Raw genomic sequence first — 24,512 nt, 5'->3', positions numbered from 1 at the left:
TTAGAGTACATGAATTATCTAATAACTCCCTCCCACTCCCCAAAGAAAGTACAAAAGCAGCTTCCGTTTCCTCTGTGATCCCCTTCGACTCTTGGAACTCCTGTGGGGAGACAAGAGCACCAAGAGCTATGAACGCAGCTTATATCTGGCATTAGCCCAACGTCTTTAATTTATGATTTACAATTACATTACAAAATGCACGTGTGTCTTACGGCTCAAGCCATCTTTCCACAGTTAGCAAATGATGCTATTTATTCAGTCATCACAGTCCAGATCAGACCAGTGACGCTGTAAGACATCACGCAGGCGATACAATAGCGTGTACTGAAGAACTACTGAAAACTCATTTAACAAATAAAATCCATCTCGTAAAAGAATCCCCCAGGAGTCTTCTACTGCAATATATCATCTGTGTTTCAGACTCAACATTCCAAAACAGTTTGCTTTTTCTACAACAAAGAATTTAACTTGTGTTGGAATGACTGCATGCAGGGAAAACATCAACTGTGCTTCCTGATGCAGCTCTTAAGAGCCAATTCCTAGCATCTATGGCTTTAACATTTTATTTTCCTCTGTTCAAAGGTCCAGTATCCATACTTGCTTTGCCAGATTAGTGCTGTATTAAGCTAGACAGGTAGCCTACAGAGGTAGGGCTGAGCTGCTCCTTTTATCTTTGCACAAAACTTCAAAGAAAGTCCACTCCCTGGACCCATCTGTGGATAACAAAAGACATGACCACAAAATAACCATTCCCACCTATTAAGACAGAAATGCTAAAATGCCTGACCTTTTGCATCTGCTAAAGTTTTAAAACTTTTATGGCATTACCATTCTTTTGATGTTCTTGTTTTAAGCCTTCCCTCCCTCTCTTTGCCACTTTCCACAAAACACTTGGGCAGTGCAAAGACATGGGTTACAAGACACATCCAGGTCCTGACTCGTTTTCTTTGAGCATGTACTTATGTTTTTGTGTGGACACAAACAGCGACAAACGTAGAGTAGCTCTACTGTTCAAGTGACATCTCAGGAGCATCCTGAGGTAGACAATGCCAACAAGGCTGGGCAGCTACTTCCAGCGTTCGGAGGCCATGGAAAGAAAGCAGCAGTGAAATAACCCTCACAGTCATTATGTCTGTACCTACACTTCCCTGCCAACAATTTCTGTCCATTAGTATTTACCAGACTCAACTGCCATACACAAATAAAGTTGTGTGTGTGCCTGTGCCCACCTGCATGTAAGATTTCTAACTCCCATTTAAGAACAGAGAGTAGCTTTCTTCCAAATCAAGCGTCAGGAGGCAGTTAAAGGAAACTGGAGACTTTTCCTTGAAAAAACACACAGCCAGGCCTTCTTCCTTCAATATGTTAAATCTCTGTGCTGCATTCCATTCCTCTCCCCAATTCTGAAGCCATGAATCCTCAAACACAAATGGTGCATTTTCCCTGCAGATCAACTACTTCAGGTACAATGGAGGAACACTGTAAAAGTATGATCACTGAGAAGCTGAGGGCTCAAAATGAGTTTGTTACTCTAATCTACGTACATTCTGTTTGTGTATCAGCATGTGTGCCCTGCAAGCAGAGGCACAATGACACATTTTAGCGTGCAGGGTGCGTTCTCCCTTTATCACCACCTCCCCTTCGTATACACACCCTCAGTGTTCCTCTAGCCAGCACTGTGCTCCTTCTCACATTAAATTTAGAAACAGACCTCTGAATCACCAGTTCCTGTTGTTGAAAGCAGCTAGAAACAGATGTTACAGCAAAAGAAGGTTCCTAGTAAATAATTATAACCTGCCCACTATATTAGACCCTGCCGTTACAAGATGCTTTTAAACCCTACAAGTTTCATAGATTTATATAAAGCTTCATTTCATCCCCAGAGGAGCCTAATCAGACTTGTATTAATTCTTACTCAATGTTATCATGCAGCAGTGAGTTCCAGAGGTTACTTGTCCACTACAAAAAACCCCGAAAAAACCAAACCAAACCAATTCCCCTAAAACACTGCCTATAAAACTCATTGCTTGTGAGCCTCCCACTGCACTTCCACCACACCATTCCGCATTTTCCTTGTGGCTTCTTCCAGCATACCTTCAAGAAGAGGAACGGAAAGATCTAAGCTACTATTGCATAAGAGGAGAACAGAACAAAGAATCCAAAAAGGATTCAGGAAAGATCAGTTCTAGAGAGAGCAGAGCAGACTCCAGACAGCAGGACACACAAACTAATCAACCCAGCTGAGAAGAATTACTTCCTAGCATAAGCAAGGGGCAAATGTACCCAACGTCTCCCAGTTGGGAGCGCATGAGGAATCACATGCATGGTTAGGAAACGCTTGGCAACCACTTACAGATTCCAGTTTCTTCTGTTGCTCTCAAAATATGTAACAGAGGAACTTACGTTTCTCAGGCCAAGAGGTATATGCACCTCCTATGTAATGTACATACATACACTATATATTCTATCAGAGGCCAGATGGTGCTCAATTGTTCAGCATGACAAACATTCTGTTTTGCAGGTTTATATGGTCCCTGCTATGAATTACTGAAGCCAGAGGGACACCACAGAGCACTATACTCAATTAATCCTGCATTTAGCCCAGAGGACTACATGTAACTGTAAGCCAAACCTTTGTTTGCCTAACATAACACTTCCAGAAAAGCTTTCAGCCCTGGGAACATTTTGGGTAGAATCCACCACTTTCATTTGTCATTTATTTGTTCCAGGGCTTAGGCTCTCTCACCGTTACAAATGCCTTTCTTATTCCTAATTGCCCAATTTCAGCTCCCAGCCACCAGTTTCCTAACTTTCTGTTAGCCTTTTAGCCTCCAGCAGGCTCTCCCTCAGAAGACACTTCCTGCCAATTATCAAGTCACCTCATTTATCTATCAAGAAACATGTCCAGACTGAGCTTTTTCAGGCTCTCCCTGTGGTACCTGAACACCGCCCAGCCTCCAAGTATCTCCTCTTTCTCTCTTTTCTGTTTTTAACAGATTCCTCATGACCCCAGAACCAGACTCAAATTCACCTTCTTTTGCCCAATGCCCCTTCTATACACATCAACACTCATAGACCTTTGCTGCCCTGCAAAAGGGCAGTCACATCCCGCTGTCTACTCACTGTCCCCCCCAGGTAGTCTTCTCCCCAAGCCTCTGTTGTCGTGTAACACCTGCAAGCCCAACAATCTTGCATCGGACTGTACAAAGACACACTTATGATTGATACAGCTCACCAGGATACCCAGATTGCTCTGTACAAGCTGCCCTGTCCTTGTTACCAGGCTGCCTAGCACGATATGGCCTGCCAACTCTATCAGTACAGATCCTGTTCTCTCCAGGTACTTGATGAAAAGGTTCAATGGAATCTGGCCTCACCTCAATCATTAAAACAGATTTCTAGAATCATTCCCATTTGATAATGATTCACCACCAATGACTAACTTTTAAACATCAGTTAGTCAGTCCTTAAATCGTTTACTTTTGCAATACCACATAGCAATAGCGTGTCAGGACAGGAGTCCCAGTGGGGTATGTCACAGTCCTGACTACCTCTGCTGTTGCTGTGAAAGGGAACCATGGGTAGTACTTGGAAGGAGCCAGGGAGTAGCCAGCAAGGCTTGGACTGTCCCTCTGAGATAGGTGCCTTCAGAAGACATAGATTTACTACATTTCATGCAAGTCCCTCTATCAAGTAAAACTTAAGTCTCTAGTATGTCACTGTGTTTGCTAACACACACCTTCCTTGAAGTGGCGTGGGCTGGTATCAGCTTCATATTTTATCGGTGGAATATTGCAATATTTTTTCAAATATTTTGAAGAAGATCAAGGTCAAGCTAACTGGAATATGGTTAGATTGGTCTTCTACCCTCAATATCAACAGTTATTAGAATTATCTGCAAGCCTGCAGACTTTTCAGCAAACACTTTAAAAGAATCATATCATAGTGCTGCTGACTTACATATGTCTATCCCTAGAAGGTAATAAATCCTTGTTCATTAAGATGGATTTAATTCTTTGTTGGAATGGCCTTCATGGTATCATATTCTGCACCTTCCTAAATATGAACAGCATTAGTAAATATTTCTACTTCTCTTGCAGGAGCTATTTTATTATCTCTAGTGACTATTACATCTAGATTATTACATCTAGTGACTGGAATGATTTGTTTCCTGACATACTTCAGCTACCAAAAATATGCAGTTAATTCTCTAACTTACTTCCTAGCTTCCAACGTGCACCTATTGTCCCCTTAATTACTGCATTTTGCTTTGAAATTTCTAGATGTGTCCTGGAGCCAGAGGGCTGTTAGTATAGTTACTGACTTTTCTTTAAAACCAGTTCAGCTTTTAGGCTATTTAGTATTTTCTTAGAGAGTTCTGTTTTCCATTCACATTTTCCTTCCTACAATAACATGAGGTTCTCTGTGACAACAGATATGGTCTTTTGAAGCATTATGGGTAATTTCTTTGGGGCTGCTCTCTGTCCATCTGTACATAACTGGGTCACACTCGAGGATCCCATGGCAACCACCAATCTCCAGTTGTGTGATACCAAAGTCCACAGTAGCTGTGTGTCAGGCTGAAACAAGAGCTGACCTGCAGTGGGTTGAATTTCCAAGGCATGGAACATATTCCCATGATTTCAACAGGAGATTCAACAGCTCAGAACAAAATGAAACAGATGAGTGCATGAAGCGTTCGCTGATTAGCCATTTTGGACACGACCAAAAATCATTTAAAGGATCTATATTAATTTCTCCTATGCCTTGACTGTAAAGATAAGGTATTTACCAAGCCACCAAGTCGTTGAGTCAACCAGACTGGATGATGAACACATTCAGGCTTCTCATCACCCTGACCCTCACCTGGGTTCATGGCTTCTGCATACTACCAGCCATAGCTACTCATGTGACGAAAGCAGCAGAATGAACTGACCTCAGTCCTATCCCAGTGGGTACCTGAGGTAGCACTGCCACAGCAACTGCACTGCTACTCAGCAGAGAAGAAACACTGTGCAAGGCACACGCACCCCGAGTGTAGACACTACATTCCTTACCTGCCCAAGGTGGGAGCATCTACACTATACCTGGATTTGCACATGCAGTCAACTAAACTTTACCACAGAATCAGTCCTTACCCTTTAGGACCAAGTCTTTCACAGGGCAATAAAACTTGCATTCAGCAAGAAAACCACAATATTTGGTTTTGTAATTGCCACAATAGTAGGAAAAAACATTCAGAACCTTCCAGTTTCACAACTTCATTTAAATAAATATGCTAACTATTTCTACACAGTGATCTGTTAAATACCCTAGAAACATGGTGGTAGTAGTTTGCAGATGTAATTCCGCAGTTCAACACATACGGTGGACTTGACATCATCAGGAATCCCACATGGCTCCTGACGCACATGCTTGCGTACATTTAGAGTAGAAATTCCTTATGATGTTTGGCAAGCATCTAAATTCAGTCAGTGAAAACGAAATAACCTGGGTTCTTGCTGTACATCACCACTGCAACTTACTTTGCCCAACCAAAAATGACTAAGGAAAAACACATACGGCAGTTCAGTCATTCCTCCTCCTATTAAAATAGCAAAATGGGAAGGAAAGTGGGGGAGGGGGAAGACTGTGGCAGTAAAAACTGTAGCCTTAAAAAGCAAAATGAACACCCCTACCCATGCCTTCTGCAGCAAATTCCCCCTAAACTAGTCAGCAAATATTCAAAACAGCTCAGTGCGAAGCGTACCCTCCCTGTGCTGGATTCTCTATCCCATCCTCTCAGGCCTAAAGTAAACACAACTGTGCAGGTTGCCAAAAGCCTCACATTCTAAAACATTCAGTCCTTTTCTACTATCCACTCCTCCTGCTCCTGCCTCCTGCTTCATACACATATCTAACAAAGCCCAACTTTGAAGATGGGAAGAATCTCAATTTGGGCTGGAAGACCAAGATTTGCTGGGAGGGATCATAATCCTCTACAACTCCTTTCATCCCCCTGCCCATCAACTTAGAAACTCTTCCAAGAAACCAGCAACTTTACCCACTTAAGCAGTACATTCCATTCACTACAGAAGACTGGATAAACGAATCAGAAGTTTCTACCGTAACTCTCAGTCATCACACAGTTCACGACATCTGTAAGATGCTGTAACAGTGTTCCAAAGGTCCACTGCAAAGACTATCTTCTCAGAATTTCTCCTTAAGTTTAGAAGAGGCTGAAGGAGATGCTTTAATATTAAATTCAGATGAAAATACAGAGTGACTTTAAAATGCAAGTGCTATTCCTGACTAGTAATATATCTGTGTCCACATAAACCCTCCCAAATCCTTAAGAACAGCCTTCCTATATAACATAATCCACTTTGCGGCTTTGTCTGCATAAGGCACTTTGGATTACTTCTTAAGAGACAAAAAACCACACAAATTAAAAAATTGATTAAACTGCTTGAGACACTCTTTTCCAGAAACAGAATGACTCTAAAATATTCTGCCTGAGAGATGTAGGGCAGTTGAAGCAATTAACTTTAAAATCACACCTTCGGCTGACTCAAATAATTTCTCAATGGCATGTGAAGACAAGCTCTTAACTCCAGAACCACATGCAGTATTTACTTAGGAGTAACTGTCCAAAATATCTTCCTCAGGAGACAGGCCCAGACAACACAACACATCAGGATGCTGGTTCAACACCAAACCATTCTAAGAAGAATGCAAGAAACCACACAATCAGAAAAAGCCTTCAGTTCTGGTAATAAATCCATGACCATGTATTTGCCAGGTCTGGTTTAGAGAAGCATTTCCAACAGGCACCTGGCCTTAATTTGTAGAGCCTCTCACTCTGACAATTTTTCAAGCCCCCTCTCCCTTCCCTCTCCCCCTCCCCACTCCTATCCCCCAGCTGCTCCTTCACAAACCCCAGCCCAACACCCCAACAGCTGACACACAGGCAGACAACCTGACAGCCCTTTGTCATATAGTTTTGAGCATCACCTAAATACAAGGCAAAGCAGCCTGGAACAGGAACTGCAGGTTCAGCTGCAGCAGAGAGGTGCCTTGGCTTGGGATGCTCCCTCCCCCACAGCTCGGCTCTCATTGTTTTTTCCTGGGGATACATTTTCAGATCACAGCCACGGCCTGCTGCAGATACAGATCGGCTTTGCTCATCCCACAGCGCTCTGTCACTGACAAAAAATAGCTCTGGAGGGAGAGGAGGAGGTTTTCAGCTGTTTTCTTCTGCAGTCCTCTCTAGCCATTTCCTCTGCCTTCGTCTGCTCCTTCCAGCGTTTACACCTTGCAATAAGGGAGTAGCCATTTTCTCATGTTCACAGATTGGTGTCGGAATGTTTTCTTACTCTATGGAGCCAGTAAATCCCCAGACCTGTCTTTAAAACAAGTTTAATAGTGACCACAATGCTCCAGCAGCACCATCAACAAGGCTATCAGCGGGCTTTTAATGGAAGAGCAGAAAGAATCTGGCATCTTCCTTGTTTCCTTTCCAAATGCAGCCCAGAGAAGCAGCTGGAGCCAAACAGGAGTGGTCCAGATAAGATGCCTCCACTAGGCACCACTGATACTCTACAGGGTTCAAAACAACCACAGGAGAAGGACGTTTTCCTAGTCAGGATCAAAAATAGACAGCTTTAAGATGGCTGGAAAGCATGTAATATGCTATTCTTCAATTTTCTCATAAACACCAACTTTATTCTTCCTGAAACATGATCGACATTTGATCCTGTTACGAACAACTCTGAGGCCTCCCCCACAGAGCATCTATGCTCCATCACATTGAAGCTGTTCCTTTCTCCTTGCCTCTAGCATATTCCTAACATGTAAACAACTCCATGGTGCACAACAGCAAAGGCACAGCTAGCTAGTGAAAGCTGCAGCACTATGGGCACTACAGGAACCCATCCAATCCTAATAACCCATTATTTTTACAGGGCACTGTATTTATTAACTAGAAGGCAACTGCTATTAATGCAAACATACACATGAAAAAAAATTTTATTAGAAAAGCTGAAAGAATATTAGAGTATTATTTTTCATGGATAGTCACGTTTCATAGGCTTTGTTACTTTCCATAACCCAAACATACACGAGAAGTCAGTCTGAATGATGGAAGAATTGTGACAAGACTAGGAGAAAAGGCAAGTGTCAGAAAATCCAAGCAGGCTTACTGTCTGAGGATTTCTCAGCTGATGTGACACCACATGACAAGTAGTGTTCTTGTGGCAAAGCCTGAAAACCTATAGGGACTATTTCCAGCTCAGTTTTGGGGCGGTGGGGGGGGGGGTGGGGAGGGGTGAGGGGGGGAGGAGAGAAAAAGAGAAAAAAAAACTTAAACACTGCAGAGAAGTGAGACCGAATTGATTAGCAGGAGATGCATTAAACTTTGCTAGCTTTTGTAACAGTGTAAAAGCATTGCCTAGCCACATACTTTGTGTGCCTTAATTCCTGCTTTACAGGCTCTGGACCAAGCATGCAAGATGCGCTTCCCTGGTGAGGGGCAGATGTCCACAGCCAGATCCACCCCCTTTGCATGGAATCCCCTTATAGCACCACTGCTTAACCAACAAACGTCTCTCCACAAGCAAGTCTGCGAGTAGGAAAAACTACAGCCTTGAGGAAACACAGGTCATCTCTGACCCCTCTCTCACCCATCCAGGGGTTCTGCAGTGATCCCACAGGAAAAGCAAAAGTAACCGCAGCCGCTCCTGTTCAGGGCCTTCTCTGCATCAGGAGGTTTCCAGTGGCAGCAATCCAGAGAGAAGCAGCTGTGGAGCTGTGAACTGAAGACAGTGGTACTGCCAGGCTGAAGCACCAGGACCTAGGGCAGCCCAGGGTGCGGCTTGGGAGATTTCCTTCTGACCAGTGCAGTTGCACAATGTTTTGCCTCTTAGGTTAAAAGAGAGCCCAGTGATTTCTTGCTGTCCTTCTGTCCACACCTACTCAACAAACTGGAGCAAATCAGTTATGTCCCAACACCCACTAGCTTCCTTTGGCTTTCTGCACGCATTCAGAAATGTCAGACTACAAATTCCAGACCCTGCTTCTTCCTTCCAGAACACAAAAAGTCACCCTAGTCACACACATCCTTCTCCCCTCCCACTTCTCGTCAAATTGCCCATACTGTTGCCAGAGCAAGTTTTATCTACTCAAGCCATGAAAACATTCATTTCTTCAGAGCACCCCTCAAGGGCAAACTGCTTTCCTGTCGTCTTCTCCAGACATCCCAGCAGGTGAACACCCACTCAACTCTGCACATGACATTTACCCAGGGGAGGTTCTACTGGAATAAAACATGCATTCGAGGAGGTCTAGTTTTATAAATAACATTGCATCTCCTCCCCTGCAGCTAAAATTTCTTCACTCTCCTCACATTTTCTACATTCAATCCTTTAAAACAATAATCACAAAAAAAGCTTTCCCCTTCAATATTTTGTGCCAAGGCAAATGGTTGGTTTATTACAAAGGGAAAACCACCTCTTTTTACAAAACTGAAGTCTAGCTCCAATGCCACCCTGGCAAGACAGTCCTGCATACTCTCTTTTTCCCCTCTAAAACTCCTACTTACAGTAACTCTGTACCACGTGGTAAGTGTTATAAAGAATTAAATACAGCAGTGCAACCAAATCTTAACGTCTGACTAAGGTAGATTAAAGTTCACGGTTGCAGCAGGCCGAAGTGTATCGCTATCTGCAAGCTGGAAAAACCACACAACTCTTCACAACCTCAGGCCTATGAAAAGTGCAAGGTTCAGCTGCTGCACCCTTCCTATCTGACAAAACACAGTGTCACAAACACCGACACCCGAAGGTTGTAGCTACATCTCAGCGCCAAGTATCTGACAGCCATCTCCTGGGGGCTGATCAGAAGGCTACAGTCCAGCAATAATTCAAGATTTGATGACTAAGGGGACCACTGAACTGAAGGTGTGAAGTATTCCAGGTTCAAAATATGAATGACAGCAATAGCCCAAATTTAAATTATTCCACATTTTCATTCACCTTTCATGCTTATAAATAAATAAAAATGAAAGGGTGGAGAGAGAATTTTTGCACACTGTCAGCAAATAAATACCTCAACATGTATCTACCATGCACTAAACATTCAAGATTCAGCACCAACAATGCCCAGGACTTCAGACAGCACAGCTTTTATTAATAAAAAGACAAACCTCAGTTTATTACCTCTTGTAGTACCAGAGCAGCAAGAGCTACCGTGTGCCAAAGATCTGTCCCAGACAGGAGCACTCAGAAGGGATCAATTGACATCTTAAAGGATTTCAAAAGGTCACGGAGGTGCCAGGTCTTTCATGAATTGGTTTTGATCAGCTCCCCCCACTCCCTCCCCAACGCAAGGCGTTGGCTGGCAGACACCTCTGGAGGAAAAGCAAGTGAATCTGTATGCACAAGCACACAAACAGTGAAAAAGGGGAATGCTTTTACCCATGTAGCACCTCGCATACCAGTGCAAAAAACAGTTATAAGGCAAGAATAATTAACCCTAATGCTCACACCAAAGTAAAGGGAACATTTGGCTCTCAAATTGCTGTAACCTCAGGAAAACACTCCAACTAAATTTGACATTTGTATCTAAGTGTATGTGTAAGCAAATGCAAAGGAAAAGCAACATTTGCTGTTCAGGGAAAGACATCAAAACAAACATGCCCACAGTGCTCAGATGCTAAACTGCGTGCGGGAATCTGATGATCTTTTGAACAGCTGAAAGCTGGGACACAGAGGAAAGGGCTTTTTAAAAAATTAATTATTAATCAATCTTTTCAGCCATCAAACCCCTGCAATGACTCATCCACTTTCTTTACCAAAGTCTAAACTGTTATGAGAAGACTGCAATTCCACTGGAGCATACCCTCCTCAGTGCAATGCTTAACCTCGCGTACAAGAAAGGATTTTAGTAGGTTCTTTCCTCTCTCCCACAAAAAGATTGTATTTTCATTGCACCTGAGAAAAAAATGGTCAAAAAAAAGTCAAGGCAATATTTAGAATATTTACATTAAAAGAAAGAAGACAAAAGTCCACCTCAGTTATTCACAGCAAAGCCAGTGCTGTTCTGATGACAGTATGTGCTGCTCATGTCATCAGAAATCCTCAATAATAATGCCATTAAACAGTGCGGTTCTTTTACACTCATACAGACAGTTCCCACTGTCTGTAAAGGAATTTAGTTGTCTGGAATAACGGCTTGATAGGAGGTGATTTTTAAGCTTACAAAATTAAGAACTTGATCCTATACCCCACACTCATGTAAACCTCTTTTCCGAGTTAAAAGCTCTATTAAAGGAATGAAGCTTCAAGACTGGAGCTCAGTTGGCGATACCTATGCAGAGAGCTTGCTCTTTTCCTGTGCTAAAATTATATCAGAACATTACAACACATTTGCATATCTCCCACACATGCAGCTTTTCCCCTAGCAGTAACGAGACGATGACATCAAGGCTTAGAAGACCAGGCAGAGACAGGAGAGGGTGGAGGTTCCTGCAGGACACCCAGACTGAAATGCAGCAGCTCCCAGGGAAGGTGCTGCCTTTCTAATCACCTCCCTATCAGGCTCCCACTTATCAGTGTGCAATGTGAAGCTCCACCCAGGAAACAAAAAGCTTCCAATTATTTCTTCTCTATCCACAGCATCCTGGCTACTATCAGGAAAACTGGTATCACGCCACCCTTTTTCCACAAGAATGGTTGCCACTTTTCCCCTTCTACTATGCTTGGTCTTGGAGCTAGAGCGGAACAGGAAAAAAGCCTTTGCTGGATTTTCTCTCTCCTAGTCTCTCCCATATGGTTTTCCTGGGAATATTTCTACTGGCAGCCTACACTGCTGCCCTTGACTTTAGTCATGCAGAAGTAACGTGAAATTCACATGACTCTCCTCAGTTTTCCAGCCACATAAGGTTTGTAAAAACATCAATTAAAACAGTTGGACCTTCCAACTTTAACCTCACAAAGCTATAAAAAGAGTTACAGGTAGCAACATCTTAGTGCACACTGGTGCAGTTAGTTTGAGAAAGCCTTTTAGTTAAAAAATAAAAATGATGACAGTGCTGAAGATTTCTGGCACCTAACCTCCTCCTAAGCTGCTTGGGGGGGTGGGGGGTGGGGGGGGGAGTGGAAGTAATAATAAGTTGCAATCAATCAGGAAAATACCTGACCTGTCAGAAGCGTTACTAAAGTTTGAGAGTAAGTTTAAGTCATTTTGAAAGTCAGTAGTGGAATCCGGTGTGACAATTCAAGGTGCACTACATGCTAGAAATTGTAACTTGAAAGTTCAAGTTGTACTGAGCCCTGTGCTTCCTTCTCTCGGACTCTTTCCAGCAGTCCATTCTTCCCAGTCCCACCCTACCATGACATCCCAATAGCAAAGCTCAATTAAAAGGCAAGTAGAACAAGTAAATTGATCTGAAATTCAGTAAACTCTCAAATATGGTATAGGAAAAATTGAAAACAGACTATACAAATGAGACAGTATAACAATACCAGACTAAATAAAACACCCCCTAAATTATCAATAATTGTTTATTATTGGTCATGTCAGCTACAGGGAAAGTGCCTTTGTACCTTAATTTGATGAAGACGCAAGTGGAAAGAAATGAAACAGTCAAAAATTATGTTTGCTGGTACCAAATCAGGCCAAGCACACACCACACACATGGGGATAAGACACTACTCTAGGAAGCAGGCTTTCTGACACCAGTACACTTAAGATTTAAATTACCATGGACCAGGGAACAGAAAAACGCAGAACCGCATGAAAGGAGAGCAAACCCTGCTTACAAAATAGCAGTGAGTCAGCTCCTGAGGACTGGTCTATGACTGCTCTGAAAACAAGATGCACATTCCTTACGTACCCTCTGGTTGTACAGAATGAAAACAAGCCCAACCCCAAACCACTTTAAATATGGTAGATGATATTCCAAAAAAAAGTTGATAAAAACACCTCAGCAGCAATGTTTAACCCACTCAGACTCCAGCAAACATTTTCAGCTAGTGCTGATCCCCACAGCCTTTTAACCCTATACACATCTATCCACATTTGATACATTTAGTAAGCAAGACACACCAAACTTGGTCAAAGGAGGTGATCCTCCCCCTCTACTCTGCCCTGGTCAGGACCACCTGGAGTATTGTGTCCAGTTCTGGGCTCCGTGGTATAAAAACGACGGGGATCTCCTGAAGAGAGTCCAGAGAAGGGCTACGGAGATGATTAGGGGCCTGGAGCATCTCCCCTATGAGGAGAGGATGAATAAGCTGGGGCTGTTCAGTCTTGAGAAGACTAAGGGGGGATCTAATTAATGTCTGTAAGTATCTTAAGCATGGAATGCAGGGGGAATTAGCCAGCCTCTTTTCTGTGGTCTTGTGGGGACAGGACAAGGGGCAATGGCTGCAAGTCGGAGCACAGGAGGTTCTGCACCAACATGCAAAAGAACTTTTTCACAGTGAGGGTGAGGGAGCCCTGGGACAAGCTGCCCAGGGAGGTGGTGGAGTCTCCTTCTCTGGAGATACCCAAGACCCGTCTGGATGCCGACCTGTGCAATGTGAGCTGGGGAGCTGCTTTGGCAGGGGGGTTGGACCCGGTGATCTCTTGAGGTCCCTTCCAACCCCTACAATTCTGTGATTCTGTGAATACCCCTGGCCTCAAATCAATCAGAAACAGCTTATTTTGGGAATACCTTCACTCTAAAAGGCCACTGAGTTATTTTTAAGAGAATCTCTCTCTAAAATGCCATGACCCTTGAGCCTGCCTAGTTCCATCATCTGTGATCAGACTATCCAGAAAGCCAGGAATAAGCTCCAAGGCCTTCCGTGACAAGCTGTGAAACTCAGCCATTTAATATTATATGGAACACTAAGTTACACAGCTACTGCCAGCATTTTGTTGGAGAACACAACTGTATTTGCTGTTTAAAAAAAAAAAACAAAACCAAAAACAAACCCAACCAAAAACCAACCAGAACCCCCCAAACAACCCACACAACCAAAAAAACCCCAAAAGATAACCGTCAGGTTTTCATAACCCATCTCCTCCTTTGCAAGTGCCCTTGCCCACAAGTGCCTCTCTTCTTGACCACACTGTACCTCATTTTGTTATGGTTTAGGGACTATCTGGGGACCTTCTGGTCTTTTGCTCTTTTTTTTATTGTTTTCAGATGCTATTGGTGACTGGGGCTTTTCCCAATATATTGGCTATTTCTGGGAAAAAAAAAAAAACCTCAATTACTGCAGCAGACACTCAGGAAAATTACAGGTCAGCTCTATCAGTATTACTTTGCTGACAAGTATCAAAACAAGGTGCTGGCCACTGAATATCATGCCAGCACACAGTGAATGGAAGCACCCTGTCCAACCCTTCCCGAAAGAACAGAAACCTTTAAGCTGGCTCATTCCAGGGAAAGGATTAAAGGTTGTTTTTCAGGTGTTGTTTTTGCACACTGAATCCCTGTGCCAGACACAGCAGTTTATCATTGCTAAACACTTATATTGCAGGAGTACCTAGAGACCTCAAGTAGGTCAGGGCCTCAGCACACAAGGTACAGAATATAGGCATAAGACTTGACAACCCTTGCCTCATATTTTTCTATTTCAAGTGTTTGTCTTCCTACTAACACAGCTATATGAGCAACCCACACATGCAAAAGAAACTCAGTGACACTGCAGAAAACCCACCTGAGCTCTTCACAACTATGTATGTAAGTGCTATCCAAGACATAAGGAACAGAGAAGTAACTATCTCTTGTTAGGATATTACATATAAGGATCTAGCTAAATGTAAAAGCAAAGCAGGTTTGGGGCTTTTTAGGTTGGCACTGTTCCAGCTATTGTAACAAAGACAGACTTGGCTGTTGAAATAAGCTTTGATAAACGTTTATCTTCCCATCCCCTACACAACCTAGACATACCATTTTACTAAAAGTAGGAGTTCCTCAGTTGTTGCCTTCAGACTGAAACACAACTGAGACTGAGCACGGGTGCAAAACCAAACCAAACAAAGGAGCTTTACAGAGAGAAACTACAGGCTGCATTGAAGACGGGCAAATATGGCAAATCTGAAATTACACTTAACAAGATAATAGTAAAATAATGAGGTTGCCAGGAACTCCAAGATGACAGTAATCCCAGATTGGACTGTGCCATCCTGGTATGTATATTTAGACTGAGACAGAAGCGAGGGGACTAATACATTCTCATATCATTACCCATGCTTTTCACTCCATGCTGCCATCCCTCCTGATACCTCTCCTGTTCCATCACCACTCGCTTCTGTTTTCCCAAACTCATCCACATCCTGCAGCCCTTCCCTGCAGCGCCCTGTCTCATTCCCTCAGCTGGAAAGGAAATACCAGCATTGCTGTGAATCTTGCAAGCTGCCCAGGGATGAGGGAATGCACAGACTTGAGTAAAACAGCCATTACTCATCGACCTGACACAGGACTGTCTGGCTCTGTAACAGCCCATTGCCTCTTGCATCTACAGACAGTCCCATGCAACACCGCTATTTCCACAGCTTCCCCATACCACAGGAATGCCTGCTGTCCCCAGCCTCCAGCAGCACTACCAACACCCCAGCTCAGCATCATGGAAGGCAGTGAGTTGCCATGCAGCATGACCTGCCAAAAAGGGAAGGCATGAGGGACTGTCAGATCCAACGGAAACTACAGTCAGACCCCAGACTGTTGTCTGGGTCAGCCAGTTTGGTTTTTTTGGGTGGGGTGTTGAGCCCTCTAAAGCCCCAAACCACCACACTTCCTGTAGAAAAGATTGAAAAAAGTTCAAACCTGGGCAGTGCTCTCCTTAACTACTGCAGGACTTCAAAACAACACATAGGGGGAGAAAGGGGGAATGCAGGATCTGCCTGAGTTTTTCCTTTCTTACACAATTTCTTTTCATTTTTTTTTTTGCTGTCTGTCTTCACACACACCCCCCAAAAGAAAAAGTTTCAAACATCAGTAATTTTAACTATCATTGAGTTCCTTACGTAATTACTTGAACAGCCCATAAAAATTGTTTTGCAGCCTGCCTGGAAAACATTTTACTTCAAAAGGTAGCAGATTCACTTCATGAGCAGAAAAACAATTTTTTTTTTTTCCCCAGCTCCTGCAGAACATAAGAGTTAAGGGAATTGATCACATCAATTCTAATTATGCATAAAAAACTTTTCCACAGCTTCCAACAATACACTGAGCAAGTAAGAGCTACTTTGTGAAATGCAGAGTCAGGTAAGTGGAAAGCTTGGGAGTTTATTGCTCAGCAACAAAGGCCTGGATTTTATATATTCAACCACCCGAGGCAGTGGAATATTATAATTGCAAGCAAACTCTAGCACTTGAAATAATAAAACTAGAGAAATGTATTATTTATTTAAATTTTTTCTAAGAGAGGCCTATAAAAAGCTGTGGACAGAGTAACACAATATTACTACTAAACCACAGAAGCACGAAAATATTTGGGCAAAGAGCTGTTTGTTCATTCTCTCCCTTACAAATCTCTCCCCCAACCTTTACTGTCTGAGGCACCAGGCAATTACACCCCCAGCTTCTGATGGTATGTCCTTTTCACCATCAAAAGATGCAAATACAGCATTACCAGACAAAACATTACATTATGCCCATCTACACAAAGAAAACTAGGTCTTAGGTAAACTTTTCCCCATCCCAGCCTGATCCCTTCTGTGGTTTCTCAACTGTTAAGTGTTTCACCTCTCTTGGAAAATAAATTGGGTATGGACAAGGACGGGCATACCTTTCTTTTATGCTGAACCTAACTATTCTGATTGGGTTCTTCAGTGTTCACAGGCAGCCTGTAAAAGCTGAACAAGCACGCCATGATGGCGCTCTCTTAATTCAAGGAAGCATCATCTACAAAAGACACAGGATGACCATGTATCATGAATAACTTCTTTCCTGTAATCTCAGGATAGAAAGGAACTGACAACAGGTAAATATTTCAAAACACCACCATATTGTGTCAAAACACACAGCTAAGATTACCACAGCTGACAGAATTTGGTACACATCCAATAGGAAACAGGTCTATACACATGAAAACATGCAATGCACCCTTACTGTGCTTTTACCCTACTCAGATTTTTCTCAGCTACAGCGAGCTCACTGACAAATACCAACAAGCACCATCTCTTTCCTCCCTGTGCTGTAGTCGGTATCGGCACCCACAGCCAGGCCAGGCTCAGGCTCGCCAGAGAACCAGCACAGCTCACAGTGTGGGGACTGGTTCTTGTTATCAGTAATGGACAAGTCTCCTGCCTAGGCAAAGAAACACAGGAGAAAAACCAGCTGAAAAAACCACCAAAATAGGGCTATTTTCCAGTTTCTGTATCTAACATTAACACTGAAAATTCTGCTGGGAGGACAGGAAGAAAGAAAAGATAACCCGACATGAAAATTGTAACACTGCAGCGAAGCACAGAGCAGCCCTCCTCACTGCAATGTAGCTGTCAGCATGACATCTCTATCTGCAAATTTACTTCTGCCTTGAGGCAGTCCTGGTACTAACGTTTATCAGTCTGAGGAGGAAATGTATATAAATTTATTTATTAATTAATAAAATCCTAATTGCTACCTCTGGTACTGAAGCACACATGGGGGACCCTTACTCCTGAACTCCCTTGCCACACGGGGTCTGGCAGGGAAGCAACAAGGCCGCTATGTGGTGCTCCTCACGCAGTCGGGTCCCTGCAGGGACTTTAGGGTCCCCTTCACACAGGGCAGGTCCCTGGTGTCATCGGGGGCGCTGGCTGGAACCGGCCACGACCGGCACAGGGCAGCCCTGCCCTCTTCGCTCAGCCCCTGCTGCCAACACTGTGCCAACCACAGCCGACATAATGCGATACATAAGCAGGCAGCCCCACAGGTGCCCTTGCAACATGGCGGGAGCATACCTCAGTATCAAGGCAGAAATTGATCTGCAGGCAAACATCCAGGAAGGTCTGCCATCTGCAACATGTCCAGAGCCAGATAAGCCTCTCCTAGAGGTGGGGGGACTCTCCCTAGTGCACAGCTCTTCAGGACATCCATCTTTTGTCTGCCCTTTGGTAGCTATTTTACCAAAAATGATTTTATGAAAGTGAGCTATTCTTGGTCTTACTCTCTGCCACAAGCTCACACAGCCCAGACACATGAAATACAAAGGACCATCAGCACAAGCTGCCTGGCACTCACTCCACAAGTGGAATGGAACAAGCTGACAGGTTGCCTCATAACATTAAGTGCATTTTTGTAATTACTCACAGAGGAAGCTGATATACAGCAAGTAAATCTGTCAGCGTTGCCTGTCTAAGGAGAACAAACCCTGTACTACACCACACAGAGGAGCTCCATGCCACAGTGCTGGTAAAACAGGACACAAGAAGTGAAAGCAAACAGCCAAGCAAACCCACCCTTCCTTGGATCCCTTCGTTCCTACTTCCAGAAGGTCAGTGTTGCCACTTACGTCCACGTAGTAAACAAATAGATTATACAGACAAATTGTTCTTAAATCAAAAGCACATCAGTGAAATGTGATCTAAAATAAACCAGCTATGTTTGAGGTTATCACTATTTCCCCTGGTGCTTCAGGATTCTGCAGCTGCACAAATTCCTCTAAAAAAAAATTAAAGAGAGCTGAAGGCCTATGCTTGCACAAAAGAGATTTCCAGACACAAATATATATTATACATATACACTCAATCACAGTAACCAGTCCAGAGCACTTGCAGAAGGCGGCCCCTAGCCACACTTCAACATTTTGCTGATTTAGCTGTACCAGCCAAGATATTTTTTTTTCCTTTCTTCCCCACCATGCCAGCAAAAACCTTACTGCAGACACCCTTCCAGTGGCTGCAAAATTTTCCTGCCTGCATTAAGTGTTTGTTTCATAGAACCTAGTTTAAAGAACACCAGCAAAAAAGACCTCTTGTATAGCTGCATGGGTACCTCTGGAGGAAGTGGCGAGGCTGGGTAAGGAAGGCGTGCAGGCAGGAGGGGTGAAGGCAAAGAAAAGCATTGCATCAGTCTAGCTTATGTCTACAGAAAAAGGGAGGAAACAGTAACTGCCATCACACCAGGTTTGCGCTAGCAGAAACTAAACTGCAAAGTCACAATTCTACTACAAGAAGTAAGAGCAGTGAAATTCTGCACATAGGTCAGTTCAACCAACTATACTTTCACAGACGTGGCATTTTTTTCTGTTTGAATTTTTGTATCACGTTTTGTGTATAAGGTATAAACTTCAGAAACATAAAAACTGACTTACAACACAAGCTATTCCATTTATGTCAGGTAGATAGATACTAATCCTGGTCCCCCTCAAGAGATGAATGCCAGTTGGGTTAATTTTTTCCCTACTGATAAAATACCTACCACCGTTTCTTTGCGAAAACCTCTCTCAACTGCAAACCACCTGTAAAAGCTTCTTACAGGTACAACCATGCATGTATTTCCCCGCCCAAGAGAAAGCAACCTATCTACTCTTCTTAACAAGCATCCTTCTAACACAGACTTGTCCTGACTACATGTAAAGTACTCAACATTCAAAACAGAGAAGTTGGTTAGAAAACAACAAAAAAACACAACACAGATTCAGTAGTTACAAAGACTGTTCTGTGTTTCTACTCAAATATAAATCTTCTCTGTGTCCCATCCCGTCCCCCCTTTTTTTAAACCCAGACTTGCTGCAGGTTACCCAGCCTGCCACATCACATCAACACAGAAAACAGTAAGGCTTGGCTGCAGAATTTAGGTCAGCTTGTCTGTGGAGTACATAAGGTCTTGCACGCAGCCACAAATTTCCTAGTAATGCTTCAATAATCCCTCTTCATTCTGCTATGCAGCTATTTTACTAGTAACTGCTAGCTTTCCTCTAACTCCCCAACAAAGACTCTCCACAGGAGGGATGCTTGCAAGCACATGAGCCACCATCTCTTCCTTGGGAAGCAGGAAGCTGGTTGTTGAATCAAACAAATGCCGATTCTTATTTCCCAAGACAAAAAAGTCAAGGACTCCCAACCTTTAAACACACAAGGAGAGATAAAAATCAGAGCTGGAAACTACCCATGAACATCAGGCATAATTTTCTTAACAGATCACCTAAACAAAACCCCACTGTTTCCACTTGGGTCAAATAAAAAACATCAAAACATAACTAAAATTCAGACAATTCAAGGGACAGATGCTGGCATTTTTGGAAAGAAAGCATCACTCAAGGTGAAAAACACTGCCTCTTCAAAGAACGTTTCCCTCAGAGAATTGCAGGCCATTGCCATCCCAAGCATTGTACAAGCACATACAAGTAGCCCAGTTCTTAAAGAATCTTTAAAGGTGTATAAAAATATGCAAGGTCTTCTCAGAACATGGTCCTCAGAGCAGGAGCTCTACGTAAACTGGAAAGTACAGTTATGTAAGAAAAAAATTATAAATTTGACACAATAGAGCAAAACCTTGAACTCCTCTGATTGTCTTCACACAAGATGAACCTAAGTTGTCTTAAGACAATCTGAAATTCACACTTGAATACAAGAATAAATACCAGTTTCCAGGAACACTTATGAGAATCTCAGCAAACAAAAACAGAGCCAGCAAGCTGGCAGGCAGCTTTGCCTTAAAGCCCACCAGTCTGCTACCTTTCTGTGCTCTGGGGTCACCACATACCACTGCGCTCCTTGAAAGCTGGTACTTACATCTATCTCCCTACCAGAACAAAAAATAAAGCTGAGGAAAAACTCTTTCCTTGAGACACCAAATTGCTCTTCAACATTTGAACTGTTACAAGTATTCCCAGTCCATTCTTTCCAACTCACAAGGAGCCTGGATACAGGCACTGGCAAACACATGCTGAGCTGTACTGCATGCTACACGTGTAAATCGAACGCCCAGAAAATGCAAAGTTGAATCTGTTTGTTTACCTTGGATCTGCTACAGAACCCAAGCATACAACATGTGCCCATGTCAGGCACACAGGTCATGTGGTTGTCGTTACTGGACAGCCATCGTATCACATGTTACCAAGACTTTAAGGAACAGAACTGTATTTTTTCTAACTATCACCTCACTTCAACTTGGCATCAGACTTTTCCCATACCTGATCAGGCTGTGCTTCTCCTCCTTCCTCCTCCGGCTTCAGCTGGGCTGAGCAGTGGCTCCAAGAGGCTCCGGTGACAGCAATCCCAAGCCAGGTGCTGACAGTCACTTTCTCATTTTGAAAAGAGCCACAGAGTCTTCCTGTAAAAACACAAACCACAGTGAATCAAAGCGGCCAAACAAAGCGTTGACACTAGCGGGGTGTCAGACAACCATCACTCCGTGACATGGAAGCTGAACATTAGTCATGCTTTTGCCACCAGCACTTGCTCTCTGCGGAAGGCTGAGCACACTCTTATTTTAATAATTTCAGAAATACTTTGAGTTGTCCTGTTCTTGAAGAGCAGAGTTCCCTCAAACGAGCAATTTGCCAGTTCCCACCTATTTTCTTCAACACATTGTCTCAAATTTAACCAAGAGCACCACTATTTCTACACTGCTGCTTCCCCCACACCATAAAAGCCAGAGCAGACCCCAGAGACACAGTAACGACACGCTGCATGTGCTCCTCACAACTGCTTTGATGACACTCAAACTGCTGCGTTACAGCACTACACCATGCACACAGCCTGCCTTGAGTCAGTGAGGTGCTGGGACAACCCCTCTATTTCCAGGACAAACAGAAGGGAGAAGGAAAAGGATTCTCCCCCCTTCTCCTTCAGTATGACACTTCCAAGACCACAGTGTCTCTGCCTTTACCTCCAGCGACTCTACAGGGCAGATGGAAAGCAACAACTCAGCAAAATGAGCAGCCAGGCTCCAGCAGGTAATTCACAAGTATTTATTTTAGTTTGCTGCTTATTAAGTATGCCTCGTTATAAATCAAGGATTTTACAGTAATTGCCTCCAATCAACAAACACGGAGTAAGTTGCTGTGCTGCTTCATGACTGAAACAGTCCCCTAGCAACTGGCACAGCGACACACTCTGTGCGCAGCAGGCTGGCCCAGCCGCCTCGCTGCCCTTCTCATACCTCTCCTGCCCTGGCTGCATCCCAAGCAGCGCTGCTGCATGCCCAAGCCCTTCCCAGCACTGCCAACCGCAGCACGCTGCTGCTGCTGGGGTGCAAGCACCAACACAGCAAGGTGCTCACTGCAAGGCTGGCAAGCCCTAGCCCCGGGGGGCAGCAGCAGGAATGGGGGCAGCACCCTGACATGGGGAACACCCCACAGCCAGGATGCAGAAGCAGGGACACCTAGCTGCATCCTCTGCTGTGGCCACAGGCCCACTGCCTCCACATCAGAGGCAGATGCCACAGAAAGCTGCTCCATCAGTTGGGTCTGTGCCCAGTGCAGCACACTCTCCCACCTGAGCAACCACAGAAAAAACAACACACACACTTCCCTCTTAATTTATTTTCAAGGCCTTTTCAGAGTTGGCATCCGCTGGCACTTGGAAGCCCAAAGGAACAAGCCCATGTCATGCTTTCCACTGAGAGCATTTTAAAGGGCAGCAGGAACCTGCTGTTCCAGGTTTCTTTTCAGCCGTAGAGACTCAGGACAAGGAGATAGGGAAGATGTTCTCAAATATACAAATAAAACATGCATCTTGAAGAACTTCCTCCTTCAAAGGGGTCAAGGTGGTCAAGTGGTCTTTGGAGAACTAAATCCCTTTGCAGCACACATCACCGGAATTGGATGCTTCAGAGACAGCTGTGTTTTTAAGTACATGAGGGGGAAAAAAAAGCTCTGATGAGATACTTTACAAAGGTCTAGCACAGACTGGTTTGAGAACAGACCTTTGGATTGTACTCAGGCTCTGACAGAAAATGCCCTCCTAGCCACAGTGTTGTGTTTCCGTAACCTTTTCTCACAAGGTCAGAGACCCATATAAGGGCCAAAAGCAGAGCTCACCATGCCCTCCAATCCCTCCTCAGCAGCCCCACCACTACCACCCCGCTCGCTAAGGCATGGAAGAACATGACAGCTCGTCTTGAAGAGCTGTATCACCATGTGAGAGACTGCAGAGGTCCATCACCACCACCCTCCTTTCCCAGAGCAGACTAAGCACGAATTGGATCATACCTAGACAAGAGATGGAGGGAAGCAAGTGACAACACACACAAGGTTTTAGTTTATAAAAAAACCCCAACCAAACAAACCACAAAACAACTACAGTAGAAATACTCATATAAGTCCTATCAGTGCATAAATACATGGACAGAGCTGAGACCAGTGAAGGAACCTTCCCGCAGTTCCTACCATAGAAATCCTCCTAGATTTTTGCTCCAAAACCTGTCTGAAGAACTCTCTCTTCTTCCCTTAGGTCCCTCCCTCATATTTTTGAAGTGAAAACCTCCATTTCTCAAAACAAAGCAACTTCTTACAGAAAGATCTACTCGGATAAAAGAATACACACCCACTCTGTTACAGAGTCAGTCTGTGAAACCATGGGTATGAAGGAGATTAAACAAGGAGCATATTCACCGCTTCTCTTATAACTCAGTCCCCTCTGGCACTCATTTCCTCTAATCCCTCTCTTTTCTTTCAGGCGCCTTCAGCATAGGGAAAGACTTACACCCCATTTACACTGGGGTGTTGGCATCACCCAGCGCCAATTTTATCTGAATCACAGACGGGCACTTGGCACTTCAGGCACAACACGTGCAACCACCAAATGCCACGTCCTATACACTGTAGCCTACATGCAGCTGCCTTCATTTGTACAGTCACTTGATCAAACATCTTTTCCACTATGGAAAACATTATTTCTGTGCACTTAACAGGGTTGCATTTAACAGGAAAACAATCATTGCTAACAGTGAAAACAAATCACATGATGCACTTCCAGAGCAAATTATTATGCATTCTGTAAAGAAAGGAGGAGGAGGGAAAAAAGCACAGTATATTTGGGAAAAAGTAGAGATCTTGGAAATAAACCTCAGCTAATAAAATAAATGAAGCAGTTCCAATCATTAGAGGTTTATTTTCAGCAACAACTGAATAATTCTATATGTATCTCCACATACCTAGCCAACAGCAGACATTTGACAATCACTCTGGTTAAAATGACATTTTCCTCCCTTGTCGCTGCATAAGAAAAACAAGAAGCCACCACACAGGAAGAGTATCATGCTATCCAGAGAGAAGAAAAACCCCAAATCAGCACAAAAACCTACAAGCAGAAGTGTTGTCAAAAGCAGCATGTAACCTAACTGGATAAATACCAGATTTCGTTGCTATGTCCCAGTGAGGTTTCACAATCAGCTTAAGCTGATTTGTGGCCACCTTGTTGCTTAACACTCACCCCCTCCCCGGGTATGAGACTGAGCATCAGCAGACAGAGGCATCAGGTGGGCAGGCAGGCACCCAGGCAGGATGGCCATCCCCTTCCATCCAACACCCCTGTATTTCAGGGCCTCCGTATCATTCTTTCCTTCTCTTTGTTGCAGCCACCTCCTCTTCCCCTCTCCATGAGCTGGG

The 24,512-nt window shown here is 43.8% G+C and overlaps 1 protein-coding gene across 1 annotated transcript in view; it reads right to left on the bottom strand.

The window, feature by feature from the left end:
• Positions 1-21,112, bottom strand: part of LRRC8D (leucine rich repeat containing 8 VRAC subunit D) — a 38,078-nt gene extending 16,966 nt beyond the window's left edge. Inside the window, exon 1 of the mRNA XM_084266511.1 lies at positions 21,093-21,112. The gene's annotated coding sequence lies outside the window, so the exon portion shown is untranslated. The remainder of the gene's footprint in view (positions 1-21,092) is intronic.
• Positions 21,113-24,512: the final 3,400 nt, after the last annotated feature.

Source organism: Gallinula chloropus, assembly GCF_964237585.1.
Source record: "Gallinula chloropus genome assembly, chromosome: 6".
Classification (NCBI taxonomy): Eukaryota; Metazoa; Chordata; class Aves; order Gruiformes; family Rallidae; genus Gallinula; species Gallinula chloropus.
Note: the sequence above shows the minus strand (reverse complement) of the source record. Positions and strands in the feature narration are given on the sequence as shown.